The 16,185-nt window shown below is 36.5% G+C and overlaps 1 protein-coding gene across 4 annotated transcripts in view; it reads right to left on the reverse strand.

Moving 5' to 3' along the window:
* PDE11A (phosphodiesterase 11A) overlaps positions 1–16,185 on the reverse strand; it is a 511,038-nt gene that overhangs the window by 178,140 nt on the left and 316,713 nt on the right. The window lies entirely within an intron of this gene.

Below are 16,185 nucleotides of genomic sequence, written 5' to 3' on the forward strand. Positions count from 1 at the left end.
GTCCTTTTAATCACCTAACTGTAGTTTATTCAAAAATCCTAGTAGCAATGTATGCTGAGGATTGAGATTCTTGTACTTTAATTATGATTTTTATTTGTATTTTGCTATCCTTGATCCACTGAACAAACATTTCTTACATGTCTACTCTGTGCTGCTGGTACTGGGGACATAATGGTGAACCAGACCCATAGACACATCTCTATACATAAGGGATCCAGAAACCACTGAGACCTGACTGGGGGAAGAATATTCCATTTCAGCCTAGCAGGAGTTCACTAGATCTATGTCTACATGCTAGATGCTGAGAATCAGCCTAATAATTAAACATTAATGCATAAGTTTGCTCCCCTTTTGTATATCTAACCAAGGAGATTCAACAGGACATAAGAAGACCACAAGAGAGCTTAGGGACAACCCCAAAGTCTTGCCTGTTGGCAAACACTGCAGTCCAAGGGAAGGAGAGAAGCACCCTAAAAACCCAGAGAGAATGTTTTAATACATCTGATAATTGTTTCATGCACGCAACCTTTCAGAAATCTTACGCTTAGTTTCTTCATAAGATACAAGAAGAAGAGCATCATTGAAACTCGATCAGAAAGCCATATAGGCAAAATAGGTTTGAATGAAATTTAGAAAACAAACAGAAGAATGAGTTAACATAGTTCAACTGTCACTTGCTCAGGGTGGTCTCTCCTGAATGTATCCACAGTAGCTCCATATTTTTAGTCACTTTTTATTAAAACATCCTGCTTCATTTTCCTTATGATACAGTACAATAAATGTATCTTGCTAATTTATTTGTTTACTTATCTACTGCCTGTCTCACTAGAATATAAGATTCATGACAATATGAATACTGCTTGATTTTTGACTGCTGAGTCCTTGGTACCAAGAATGGTGTCTACCGCAAAGTAGAAGCTCAACATTTACTCAGTGAGTGACTATATAGACAACAATGGAGATGGTTAACATGTGGAACAGTTTCAAGAGAACTCAAATTATAACAGCAGAATTTAAACTCACATTAGAGTTAATAAAGATTTTTTTAATGCAAGAGCTCAGAATCAACAAATCCGTGGAAAAGAACACAGATCAGAAATGGACCAACACTTATTTTTTAAACAGTGGTGCCAAAGTGATCCCATGGAAAGAGAAGAACTTTTTAATAAATGATAAATATTTTATTTAAAAAATGAACCTTAATGGCTGTCAAGATGAATCATAGAGCACAATGTAAAAGCAAAAACCAAAAAGCTTTTAGAGGAGAAAACAGTACAATATATTCTTGATTTGTGGGTAGGCAAAGGTTTCTTAGATCACTAATAGCAATAAGCTTTAAATTAAAAAATTGATAAATTAGACTTCATCAAAGCTAAAAACATCTTCTTATCGAAAGACACCATGAAAAAAATGAATAAGCAAGCTGCAAATTGGGTGAAAATATTAACAATACATATATCTGACCAGGGACTAGTATCCAGGATGTATAAAGAACTCCTTCTACTTAACAATAAAAGGACAAGCAATCCTATTAAAAGTGGGCCAAAAAATTGGACAGCTCTCAAAAGAAGATATCCAAATGGTAAATAAGCACATAGAAAAGAGTACAACATTTTTAGTCATAAGGGAAATGAAAATTAAAGCCACAATAGAATATTACACACTTACCAGAATAACTAAAATTGAAATCAATGATGGCATTAAATACTGGTGAGACTGTGGAACAACTAAAACTTTCATAGTTACTTGATAGAATGTACAATGGTATAGCCACTTTGGAAAAATACATACCTGGAAGTTCTTAGAAAACTAAACACACACTGACCTTTTGACCAAGCAATACTAGGTATTAGCCCAAGAGAAATCATAGCATATGTTCACAAAAATACTTGTACAAAAATGTTCATAGCAGCTTTATTCATATAGCCCCAAAATGGAAATAGCCAAAGTATTGATCAAGAGGAGAATGGATAAACTGTGGTATAATCATATAATAAAATGTCACACAGCAATTAAAAACATCAAAGTTATATACCCAACCTGAACAAACTTCAAATGCATTATGGTGGTTGAAAGAAGCCTTACCAAAAAGAGTACATATTGTATAATGGAATTTACATGAAATTCTAGAACAGTTAAAATTATGGTAGAAAAAATCACAACACTGGTTGTGTTGGGTAGCAGTGATATCCTGGGGATGGAGCACAAGCGAACTTTTTGGGGTGATAATATATCAAGACTTTTTTTACTATTGAGAAATAACAAAAATTGTTGTTGTAAGCTAATACATTTTGGGGCATTTTGATATACAAGATTAGACTACCAAAACAAAAACATTATGCCTAACGAAATGTTATGAATACAGCTATACTCATACTGCAAAAGCACTTGTATAAATTTTAAAATTTGCTAATGAAAATATAACTAAAAATCTACAATACATGAACAAAAACTAGGAAACTACAGGGAAAGTGTATACTCCAATTCTTTTTTTATATAGTAAGAAATTAAAAGATACTGGTTCATTTTTGTCTTTATTAACTAGAGAAATATTGATTAAAGAATGCTTTTGTAAAAAAGTGAGAATAAATAATTTTCACTTCAAGTAAGGACTAAAAGAAATCAAGCAAAATATAGTCCAAATAGTAAATTTCAGAAAAAACAAAGCATAAGAAAGTAGAAGCTCAGATAGCATAAGATGAAATAATAGATACAAAGTCAAATCCCTCATTAAAAGCAGAATCTCAGATTAGATAAAAAATTATATTCAGAGCAATGAGATTGTATCACTTATTAAAAAAAAATCTTCCAACAACAACAAAAAAAAAAAAAAAAAAGAGAGAGAGACCAGGACCAGATGGATTCACAGCTGAATTCTACCAATCACACAAAGAACTAATACCAATCCTCCTGAAACTATTCCAAAAAAATCGAAGAGGGGATTCTCCCTAACACTTTCTACAAGGCCGGTATCACCCTGATATCAAAGCCAGACAAGGACACAACAAAACAAGAAAATTACAGACCAATATCCCTAATGAACACAGACACAAAAATCTTCCACAAAATACTAGCAAATCAAATCCAATAGCACATCAAAAAGATAATATACCATGATCAGGTGGGATTTATTTCAGGGATGTGAGAATAGTTCAACATATGCAAATCAGCAAGTGTGATACATCACACAAACAGAATTAAAAACAAAAACCATAAGATCATCTCAATACATGCAGAAAAAGCATTCAATAAAATTCAGCATCCGTTCATGATAAAAATTCTCAACAAATCAGACATAGAAGGAACATACCTCAACATAAGAAAAGCCATATACAACAAATTCACAGCCAACATCATACTTAATGGAGAAAAGTTGAAAACATTCCCTCTAAGAACTGGAACAAGACAAGGATAACCATATGCAGAAGAATGAAACTGGACCCATATTTCTCACCATAGATAAAAATTAACTCAAGATTGATTAAAGACCTACATGTAAGACCTCAAATTCTAAAAATCTCAGACAAAATCCTAGGGAAAACTCTTCTGGACATTGGCCTAGACAAAGAATTTATGACCAAACTCTCAAAAGCAAAGGTAACAAAAACAAAAATAGACAAATGGGACTAAAGCTAAAAACCTTCTGTACGGCAAAAAAAAAAAAAAAAAAAAATCAAGAAAGTAAACAACCCACAGAATGGGCAAAAAATTTTCAAATTATGCGTCTGACAAAAGGCTAACATCCAGAATCCATAAGAAACTCAAATAATTCAATAAGAAAAACAAATAACCTCATTAAAAAGTGGGGAAAGGACTTGTAAGCGGGCAACAAATACATGAAAAAAATGCTCAACATCACTAATCATCCGAGAAATTCAAATTAAAACCACAATGAGATACCATTTTACACCAGTTAGAATAGCTATTATTAAAAACCAAAAGATATTGGCAAGGAGGCAGAGAAAAGGAAATACTTATATGCTGTTGATGGGAATTAGTAAATCTTTATGAAAAACAGTATGGAGATTTCTCAAAGAACTGAAAACAGAACTACCATTCAATCCAGCAACCCTACTACTGGGTATATCCCCAAAGGGAAATAAATCATTATATCATAAAGATACCTGCACCCATATATTTATCACAGCATTATTCATAATATCAAAGACATGGAATCAACATAAATGTCCATCACTATAGGACTGGGTAAAGAAAATGTTATGTATATCCACATAATGGAATACTATTCTGCCATAAAAAAATAATGAAACTATGTCTTTTGCAGCAACATAGATGGAACTGGAGGCCATTGTCCTAACTGAAATATTTCAGAAACAGAAAAGGCAAATACTGTATGTTCTCACTTATAAGTTGGAGCTAAAGAACAGGTACACATGGACATACAGAGTAGATTAATAGACATGGAAGGCTACAACAGGTAGGAGGTTGGGAGGGGGTGAGAATTGAAAAATTACCTGTTAGATACAATGTTCAGTATTAGGGTGATGGATACACTAAAATCTGACTCACCACTACATAATATATCCATGTAAGAAATATGCACTTCTATTCCCTAAACATATTTTTTAATTAAATATATATATATATTTAGATGTACGTAGCTTACAAAAATATGCCTAAAACAAAATGACCCAGAAATAAAAAATAAAAAGATGAGTCAGGAATTATTGGTTTAAATATATATCCTTAAGAAGGGTTTACCTAAAACCCCAGTAGAGGTTGCGTTCCCTCTCAGATGCTCTTATGGCCTCCTGTATTTTCTCCTTACAAGAATTTATCACAACTGTTACTATATTCTGGTTTGCATGATTTTGTTTTTGTTCGCCTCCACATTCTAAGCTCTTTAAGGCAGAAACAAGTCTGCCTTTCTCACTGCCTTATTTCCAGTGCCCAGCACAATGCTGGGAAATAGGAAATAGAAATAGGAAATTTTCATTGAATGAATGTATTCCAGAAAATAAGTAAAACAAAAGAGAAAGCACAGATAACAACATTGATTTCAAACTAAGTTGATTCCAAGGTCAAACCAATCAAATAAAAGAGTAAGTTTAAATCTATAAAAGAAACACCTCATGGTCTTAAACCTGTTTTTGTAAATAATATGGAATAAAAATGTATAAAACAAGAAATATTAACAATTCAAGGAGAGAGATTGATGATAGACTAAAAATATGTTTAACTTCCTTCCTGACAAAATATCATGAAATTACCAAAAATGCTAGTATCTGATACATTCAGGTCAGCAGAGGAAAACAGAAAGGATTGGCCAGTGGTTTCAACTTATGGATAGGTAAAGAAGATCTCAAAAGATTATCACTGCCTTCATAACAACAAGAAAAAAAGAGATAAACTAAAAATCATGCTTCATTTTAAAGCTGTTAAAGAGTGAGTGTGAGACAAAGAGAAGTCTAAACAAATAAAATTCCAGTCAAGAGAAGCTTTTTGTAGACCAATAAAGAGCAGTTACTGCTTCCACACCTGGGACCAATTGTTTACATAGTGGAGAGATGAGCCTGCCATCATAGAGCAACTCCTAAAAGGAGAAAAACTAGCAATTTTTCAAATGATAGTGTGGGTTGGCAAACAGACTCATATCTGGAAGAGCCACAAATGCAAAAGTAAATCTCTTGGCTTGAAAATTCTCTGCCACAGGAATTTTGCTGTGAAATTGATGATGAGTGCAGGGCCAGAAAACTGAAATCTTACATTCTTGCACATGAGTAAGGTTCAAGGCCCTGCTGGAGTTGATGCCAAAGAGAACTGAAATGAACTCTAGCTGCATTTCAAAGCCAGCTCAAATCCTGATTGTGACCAGTCACTCAATGCAGCCTGGGTAGTTGAGATTGGGTTGAAGGGCAAAGAGAAATCTTCATAATCTCTTTTTAAAGCAGAAATAAACTGAAACTAATATAAAGCTTCAGCCAATCCCCAGCTAAAGCATTGCAGATGGTCAAATTTTTATGATCAGCCTCTCATTCTAGCTGTCTGAGATTTTTAAAAAATCACATATCCTCTTTATGAGAAATAGGACAAAACAAAAAATTTTATTTAGTTCAAACAAAGCTAGTAAAAGTATTATCTACTTTTGTCCTTCTATACAAGATGTTTGGTATGCAATAAATACTTACGAATACATGCAAAGAAGCAGAAAAATGTGACCTGTAATCAAGAGAAGAAATAATTGATACAGGCAGACTTCCAGATGCCCTTGATATTAGAATTAAAGACCAGGAATCCAAAATAACAATTATAAAGAATTATATGTAAAAAATTTATATGAGAAATTTTAGAATATACAGAACAATTTATAGAAGAAAAGGTGGATATAATTAATAACAGTTGGTAAGTTTCTGCAGAGAAATGAAACCTTAAAAAGGAACCAAGTCAAAATGTATAGAACTCAAGAATGTCAGAGTGTCAGAGAACTGTGGGCCAGTATCATTTGATTCAACATATATGTAACTGGGTCCAGAAAGAGAGAGAGAATAGGAAAAAATAAGCTTTGAAAAGATATTGGCCAAGTATTTTCTGAAATCAGTGAAAGTCATCAACTCTTAGATTCAAGAAACTCAGTGAACCCCAAGCATAAGAAACATAAAGTAAAACACATTTATGTACATCATAGTCAAATGACTGAAAAAGATCTAAAAGGAAAAGCAGTAAGAAAAAAACATGACATTTAAGGTAACAACACAAATTATGGCAGATTTTTCACTAGTAACAATGGAAGCCAAAAGACAGTGGTATCTTAAAAGGGCTGAATGGAAGAAAAAATTGTCAGTCCAAATGATGAGGTAGTTGGCTTTAAGTAGTAAGTTACCACTGATTTTTATTTCTTCTAAACACTTTTTACATTTTCTATAACAATTGCATCGTTCTTACAATTTTAAAACATTTTTGTTTTTATTATTTTATTTTATTTTTCTGAGACAGGGGCCTCTGTCACCCAGGCTGGAGTACAGTGGCATGATCACAGCTCATTGCAGCCTTGACCTGCTGGGCTCAAGCAATCCTCCCACCTCAACATCCCAAGTAGCTAGGACTACAAGCGCATGCCACCAAGCCTGGTTAATTTTGTATTTTGTATTTTATAGAGTTGGGTTTTTGCCATATTGTCCAGGCTGGTCTTGAACTCCTGGGTTCAAGTGATCCTCCTGCCTTGGCCTCCCAAAGTGCTGGGATTGTAGGCATGAGCCACCATGCCTGGCAAAAACATTTTTAAAAGAACAAGTAAGACAAATATTGTATATGGATTACACTTAGTATCCAAGAATCCTCAGAAAAACTATCTAATATTTATCCTCATACCAAATATCTACATAATTACTACTGTTTTCACTAGTCTTTGTAAAATATTTATATACGAAGATTAACTAAAATAACAGTTTTTAATGTGTCAATAGCCCTTTTATAAAGAGATTAAAAGTAAGAAACAATCACATCTCTTGGGGTAGGTGAGAAAACATTAATGAAAGAGGTGAAATTTGAGGTTTGTTAGGAAATACTTTAAGGAAATGGAGAAAAGTTTCAGAATAAAAATTTCAAGATATATTTGAAAAACACTAATAAATCTAGGTTTTTTCATGGAGGGATGAAGTGAGATATTGATGTCAATAGTGGAGAATCTTGAAAGATCTAATTTGTAGGCAATGGAGAAAGAAATATTTACCTAGTCTAACATGTCTTCAGTAAAGAACTGACAAATGAGAACAATTCTGTATCTACTGCCATGTTACATTTAGCTTTCTAATGGACAGCTTGGTATTCCTTGTACCTGTGAATTAACATGAGTAGATAGTTATCATTTAGACAATCACTAGATCATTGTCTGACAGTAACTTGGTCTGAAAAAAATTTTTGGGAGATAAAAGGATGTTTAAGTGGAACTCTTTCTGAGTTTATAACTTAGAACAACAGGTACTATATTCTAAAGGTAGGTGCTAAGCCATTTAGGTAATCTATGCAGGACTTGGAAAGAAAATGTCCCAAACTAGCTCCACCTCCTCCAAGCTGAGCTGCTCACTGTTCATCTCTGAATTGTGTAAGAAAAGGGTAACAGTTTATGAGAGAGCCTTATATGGAAGATTTCTTAGCTAGGGTTTCTTAAAGCTTCCTTCTACAGAACTACTTGGAGAACCTAATATGTATTTCCCCAGGATGTGACATCCTAGCAGACACTGATAGCTGATTCATACCTAAAAATTGTAAAGGTTAGTGGACAGAGGGAAGACAGTGGAGTGCTACATTGAGGGGACCTGTGTTTGTACAATTTAATGAGTAAAGACTCATTAAATCGAGTGAGTTTTCCCCTGACCCAAAAAGACCCATGAAAAATAATCAGACCATGGAAGCAATCCTAGTATCCACTAGTGTATGAATTGATAAACAAAAGGTGGTATATACTTAGAATGGAATATTATTCAAGCCTTAAAAATGAAGGAAGTTCTTACACATGCTACATTAATGAGCCTGGAAGACATGCCAAGGGAAATAAGCTAGTCACAAAAGGACAAATATTGTATGATTCTATTTATATGAGGTAGCTAGAGTAGTCAAATTCACAGACATAAAGCAGAATGGCAGTTGCCACAGGCTGAGGAGAGGGGAGTGGAGAGTTAGTGTCTCATGGGTACAGAGTTTCAGTTTGGGAAGATGAAAAAGTTCTGGAGATGGATAGTGGTGATGGTTGCACAACAATGTGAATGTACTTAATACTACCTAACTTTGCACTTAAAAACAGTTAAAATGATAAATTTCATGTATTTATTTTACCACGCTTTTAAAACAACAACAACAAAAACAACAAAAAATAACCTTCACCAACAGGACTGCCTAGAGAAGTGAGCTGGCCCCCACAGAGGGAGGGTCACGATGGGCCAGTGGAAGCTAGGAATGAGAATGGATTATAAGCTGTCAATCAGGAGAGGCAAACCCACAAGTAATTGCTAACGGGAGATTCCCGGCCAGGCAGTTCTCTGAAGAATTTAGAAAAGCAGCTCATTACAAAAAGAAAATGTTGGTGTCTCTCACAGATGGCCCTGAAATCAGGTTAGGAAATCATAAGACTTTGCCCTTTCATCCTACCTCCCTCTTGAACCCTGTACCTGAATTGGGAGATGAGGTGAAGTGAGGAAGAGTAAAGAAGCTATGACTGTGTCTCTCTCCCGACTACAGGCTTCTAAATGAGGGGAAGGGAAGAAGCTCAGAGACAATTTAACATCTGTGTGTGCCAAAAAAGTGGTGGAATGGTGCTAGAGAGTTTATACAGGAATGGGGATGATTGATTTACCAGAGTAAGTTTAAAGGAAGAGGAGTGAGAAAGAATGAAGTGGCATTCTACTTCTAGCCTCTGAGTCCAGCCCTTTCATCCAGTGAGAGAAAATCTTTCCTAGGAGCTTAGAAGATTCCTGATGAAAGAATCACTGTTTCCACTTCTCTCCTTCTCCCTTACCTTCAGGAAGTCGGATTGGCTTCTTCATCCTCATCTAAGGATATAGCCCATGGAAGGTGGTATCTAGGAAGAGGTCTATCATCCTCCCCAGATAAAAGCAACTCTGTATTTGTACCCATGGCTTATGAAGGAGGAAAGGAATACAGAGGTGATGTTATGCCAGTCTGTGGTCAGCAAGACTGCCACTAAGAGTGACTGTCAATTCTCCCAACATAGCCCAAGCTTTTCCATTCCAGAATGTTGCCGTGGCAGACAAAATGATTATTTGTGGTGGGATGCATTCATTTATTCAATATGCTTTTACTGAGTACCAATTATATATAGAATACTGAAAGGAATAAAAGCAGAAAAGACATGATCACACACTTCAAGGCACATAGGTTTTAGCAGAGGTAAACATACAGACTCATAATTAATGACAATATAGGGCAAACAGAGGAACAAAAAAACTTAGGGATTAGGAGTTTTATAGAGGAGATGACATTTACATTGTGCTTTGAATGATGGGAAAATTTTGAGTGGATATGGCATAATTGGAACAGAGAATGACAAAAGTGGAGAGGAGGTTAGAGTGGAGATCAGATGGCAGTGAAACAGGTAGCTGATCTTCAGATTATGACGTCATTGAGTTTGTAGGTAGCATATAATACTCTCAAGAAGAGAAATGAGAGCCAGGGGTAGGAAAATAGCTTGGTATGAGATTTCTGAGGGCCTCAAAGTCCAGGACATTTGTACTTTAATAGGTAATGGGGAAGTAATTTAAGGTCTATGAGTGGGTGAGCGATGAAATCTAAACTATGTTTTAGGAAGAACAAGTAGAAGGTTATTGCAATTGTCCAGCGCAGAGGTAATGCAGTCCTTAAGTAGGATGGTTGTTGTCGCAATTGGAAAGGCAGAAATAGATGGGAGAGGTTTTGGGGAGGTAGAATAAATGGGGCTTGGATCCTGATTGCATATGCCTTTTTCTTACTCTCTGTCTGACCCTCATTTCTTCCCTCTTCTGATCCTAAAGCTGTATGCAGTGTCTCTTAGCACACAGACTTATATTTTCTGGCAAATTTCTCTTCAGTATTAGGTAAGGCTTCATTTGCAATAACTGTGAAAGACACCCCAAAGGACAATTCCTGATGTTCGAAATGAGGAAGTTATATTCTACATCTACATTTGTATTTTAGGTAGGATTGTGGCTTTTAGAAAAAGGTTACCCCTTTTACCTAAGAATTTCTACTCTCAGAAAATGTGAACATACATTAGCATAGCTCTTCTGAAGCTCTTGGTCATGCAGAATGGAAATCAGGATCATAAAATTAAAGTTATTAAAAACGATAGCAAATTCCCCTCTTTGTTCCATTATTCAGCTTTAAGGGCATTTCTGCTCTCTAACAGCCTTAGAGTATTAATTTTATGTATTTAGGACAAAGGATTTGAACAATAGAATTGTATAATTAAATTACAAGAAATTTTAAAAATCAGTCATCACAATAATTGAGTTGATAATTCAATTGTTAAACAAAATCTGGATAATATATTAGTCACACCAGTTTTTAAAGGCCAGAACAGTAGAAAATGTTTTATATGCTTACATTTCTATTTCTCACCATGTGTGGTTTATGGATGAAATGAGCTGAAGTTGCCAATATGTGACAACAGGGAAAGGACTGCCTTGCATGGCAAGTCTTTTGGGGAAGCTTTGTCCTTGGAGCGGTCTAGCTTTTAAAGACCTGTTCTGTTTCTGACATGGTAACTTTGTATTTCTATGGCCTAGACTTTTCTGCAGATACATATATAGTAACAAACTCTAGACAATGGGCCTGCATTGAGCCAACACTAGCGCCCCGGAGCAGCTGCACTTGCAATGCTTCTGGGATGTTCAGTGGTGTGACTAAACAGCATGTATCAAAGACCTAGGAAAGAGGCAATCTGTTTTCAGCTCTGACTTTAAGCAGGAAGTGATTTTCCTGATAAAACAGGTGAAAAAATCTATAGCTCCCCAGTCAGCATAGTCTTACAAGAAATCTTGGGCTAAGTAGACAAAACTCAGTGAGGATTAAGGACTCCAAATGCACTGAGTGGTAAGAACAACTAACTTTTATTAAGTGCTAATTATAACTAAATACTCACACTTTCCTTGGCCGGGCGCGGTGGCTCAAGCCTGTAATCCCAGCACTTTGGGAGGCCGAGACGGGCAGATCACGAGGTCAGGAGATCGAGACCATCCTGGCTAAAATGGTGAAACCCCGTCTCTACTAAAAAATACAAAAAACTAGCCGGGCGAGGTGGTGGGCGCCTGTAGTCCCAGCTACCCGGGAGGCTGAGGCAGGAGAATGGCGTAACCGGGAGGCGGAGCTTGCAGTGAGCTGAGATCCAGCCACTGCACTCCAGCCCTGGCGACAGAGCGAGACTCGGTCTCAAAAAAATAAAAAAAAATAAAAAAAAAATAAACACTTTCCCTGTATTTTTTTTTTGGAACTATTAAAACAGGCTTGAAATTTTTTTTAATTTTTAATTTTTGTAGGTACATAGTAGATGTATATATTTATGGGGAAAACAGACTTCTTATACCCATTTAACATGTGATTAAAACAAGATTGAGAGGTTAAGTCGCTTGCCCAAGGTCAATAGCTACTGAGCCAGAATTCAAACCTAACTAACTGATCAGGCTAATACTAAAATCAACACTTTAAATCTTCTCCCTACACTGCCTTTTGCATGGACAAAGTCAGCAACCTCCTTCTGCAGGGGATACTGATACAAAGCAAGATCTGCATTAAAAGTGTACTTAAAGCAATGAAGTTCTGGTTTAGAAATAGGTAGATCAATGGGACAAAGTAACATGTAAAGAAATATACTTGAAAAAAAAATATATGAATTTATATAATTTAATGTGGTATTTCAACTTGTCTGAGCAGGCAGATAAGCTAGATATGAGCAGGAGGGGGAGTGCCCTGAGAAAAGGGAGGTTTGGAAAAATCTCATAACCCAGAGACCACCCAAAACATGCATCCTAACTATAAGCAGAGAGGAAGGAAAATACCTATGCAGAAAGAGATGCCCCTTAAGACTCCCAGTAATCACTCACTCTGCAATTAACCTGTCAGAATGTAGCTAGCTACATGCTGTTAAGGGGGGAAATAGGGAAAAAGGAGAAATTCCTAAGAGATACACAGGTGGAATAAGTACAGATTTAACCACTTTCCAACCTTCCTTGGGTGGTGATGAGTAATGCAGGCATTATACAGAATTTGTATCCAACACTGGCCTGCACATACATGTGAACTAACAGTAAGGGGGAATCCCACAAATCAGGAGTGGAAACTAGGTGGGGGAAAAAGTGGGAACTTAAGGCAGAAGTGGGAACTAGACAAAGACAAAGGCGGAGACTTGAGGCAGAAGCAGAAGCTTGAAGAAACAGTCTGCCATAATAACCACAATACAGAACTCTTGGGGCTGCTGCTGGCTCATTCCCCTTTGAATAGTCTGCTCTGTCTCATCTTTCAGCATGCACTGTCTCTGCTACTACCTAACCCTTACTGCTGCTACTCCTGTTTCTCCAGCTGGACCAGCCTGCTCCTCTCTTGGAGTGTCCTTCCCTCAATAAACTCTATACTCTTTATTTTCTTTCAATAGCTCTTTCGCTTATATTACTAATTGGTCTCTTGGCTGAATTCTTTCTCCCAAGTAAGACATGAACTGAGGATTCCTGTACTTCCCAGTGACAAAATCATTAGGAAAAGGAGCCAGTATTAAATAAATATACAGAAATCACTGGCTGTTTGGGAGAAAAAAATAAAGGTAAAGCCCTATCTTTTTTTTTAAGTGTACTTCCAGTGAGCTCTGAGTGTTTTAGAGACTCTGCCCCATTTGTGGGGATTATTAGTCTTTCCTGGGAATTTATCTGGAGAATATTTACTTTCAGAGGATGTACCACAGAGGGAAGTTTTTATGAAAAAATGCTTTGGGGATAGGATTTTTAAAAGACAGGAGAGAACAGTGTGGTGCTGTTTCTTGAGTCTCATGAACAACACAGCAAGACGTATATTCCCATTAACTCTCTAGGCCATGAACTACTTGTGCTTCCTTTTTAAGGAAGGAAAAGATTCTAGGGTGGTTTTGTCACTGAGTGCTGTGGAATGGATTGTTTCCCTCCACTCTTGTTGCTAACTGAAAAAAAAAAAAAAGACACTGCAATAAGGTTATGGGACTGAAAGAGCTACATTTAGACACAGCTGTTTTGGGGTCAAGGTCAAGGAGGACAATAATAGAAGAGAATAAGCAAAAATGAAACCACACAAGGAGAAGAGGAACCTGGGCACACCTGAGTGGGGAATCTTGGAAAAGGGCAAAGGGCTAGCCCAGGATCTCAGAAAGAAGGGATAGGAATGATAGAAGGATAACATGGCATTTGGTTCTGTTCCTCCTGGCTTTCTCTCTTTCTCAGTTCTGTTATTACTATTTTATTTTTTAAAAAATTTGTTGGATCATTTATATTCTCACACAGTAGCTCAAATCTTTTATGGGACTAAGCAAGTTATAAATACATACTTTTAACAGAAATATTTAGAAAAATATTACACTTATACATATTCATATATAATATGTATAAATACATTTAAAAATATATATTCAGAAGTTGATGTATATTATAATATATGTATATCTCATTTCTGAGTTTGGGTTTAGTGGCTCTCAAAAATCACTTTTTGTCTTTATAAAGTCCTCAGGGTAAGAAATCCTTCCACATACTCTTGCATATGGATTCCCAGGCCAGGGAGTGGGGTGGATGCCACCTGATCACTAGTGTCAAGAATTTCATACTCGGTGGGGTGGAAGTTGGCTGAGAGTGGAAGTGGTGAGAGCGAGATGGCAATGCCATAATTCTGACTGGGAATGCCACTTTCGACACTGGCACAAAATAAAGCATGTGGAACATACAAGTCAACACCTATAAGTCAACTTCTTGAAAGTTTAAGAAAGGTTAAGAGTTGGGCTGAGATTTGTCAGAGTCGGTAATAATTTTTGTGTCTAAGGATGGAGGGATCTGAGTTATATAAACACGAGGTGTTCACTATGAACTGAAATAAGCAATTCATGGGTAAGGAGACTATGGCCAGAAATTCTAGGGTGCATGAGTGTTTTCTAGGTAATGGTTACTGTGGTTCATTGGGGTAGGGGTAGTGCCAGTAAGAGTGATAACTCTTACTGAATCTTCCCATCTGGGGGTAAATGGCCATTCATGCTAGAACTCAGTTATTCTAGCTCCTTCTCAAGAGGATGATGATGTGCCAGAAGTAGGTGAGGAGTGAGAATATGGGCATATGTAAGATGTTTTCTCTTTGTGTGTTAATTATACTGTGACATAATGAAGTAGGATTTAGATGGGACTAGTGTATGGTGTGTCCTTTTTATAGCTGCAGGTACTGAAAAACAATGGGTGAAGCAACACTGTGGAGATGAGAATTTGATGATGGTGAAGGAGGTATAACTCAACATTTGCTGTTCTAAATTCCTGTCCTTTGCTATTTCCCCCAATCCATGGTGATTTCTCAGTAATAAATATACTACTGCAAATAATAATAGTATTATTGCTATGATTTTATTGAATGCTTGTTAACATCTTCACATGCCTCATCTCATTTAATTCTCACAGTTGAGGTGAGTGACAGATCCAGGATTTGAAAACAGTTCTGCACACAACCCTTAATGCTCTACTAATGATTCTCATCAGTTGGTTGCATATTTACAGTTCACTCATTTATTGATTCATCCTATAGATACTGTTTTTAGTCCTTACTATAAAAAGATATTACATATAAACAAAGCAGGGCTGTCTCAGAAGAACAAAAAGCATCCCTTACCAAGGGAAGGGATTCTTTCCTTCCTCCTTCTTTCCCTCCCACCCTCCATTAAAAAATTATTCAATAAATCCCCCCTTTGTGCTAAGCACCCTGCTAGGCATTGCAAATAAAAATCTCCGCGCTTCTAGAATTCATGATTTAGCCATAAAATTAAAAGCATATAGATAGATAACTACAATTTTACAACTTTTACATCTCAAATCAGAGCAGTGCAGGTAACATCAGTTTGCCTACTTCTTATATCTGGCTTGACACATGGAATACTTTGAAGATTTCATGTGTATTATATCATACTCTTCTATATACTTTCATCTTGGCACTGACATTTTATCTTGCCTACTTAGTAAGTATTTCATAGATATAAAGAAAATCTTTGGCAAAATCTACAGAGCAGGCCAGGTGTGGTGGCTCATGCCTGTAATCCCAGCACTTTGGGAGGTCAAGGCAGGCAGATCACCTGAGGTCAGGAGGTCGAGACCAGCCTGGGCAACATAGTAAAACCCCATCTCTGCTAAAAATACAAAAATTAGCTGGGCATGGTGGTACATGCCTGTAATCCCAGCTACTCAGGAGGCTGAGGCAGGAGAATTGCTTGAAACCGGGAGATGGAGGTTGCAATGAGCCGAGATGGCACCACCATACTCCAGCCTGGACAACAGAGTGAGACTCAGAAAAAAAAAGTCTATAGAGCAGAAGCTAGATTAAAAATAAGTCTTGAGTCAAAACAAGCATCCGAGATTACGACTGCTCTTTTGGAAGTTAGTGTGTGAGAGGACGTGTGTGCAGATACGGGAACAAGTCGAGGTTCTTGATGGGACATGTGTTGGGGCAGGGAGGAAGAAAGGGAATCAGATAATG

The sequence above is a fragment of the Colobus angolensis genome, unplaced genomic scaffold (assembly GCF_000951035.1).
Source record: "Colobus angolensis palliatus isolate OR3802 unplaced genomic scaffold, Cang.pa_1.0 Scaffold224, whole genome shotgun sequence".
NCBI lineage: Eukaryota > Metazoa > Chordata > Mammalia > Primates > Cercopithecidae > Colobus > Colobus angolensis.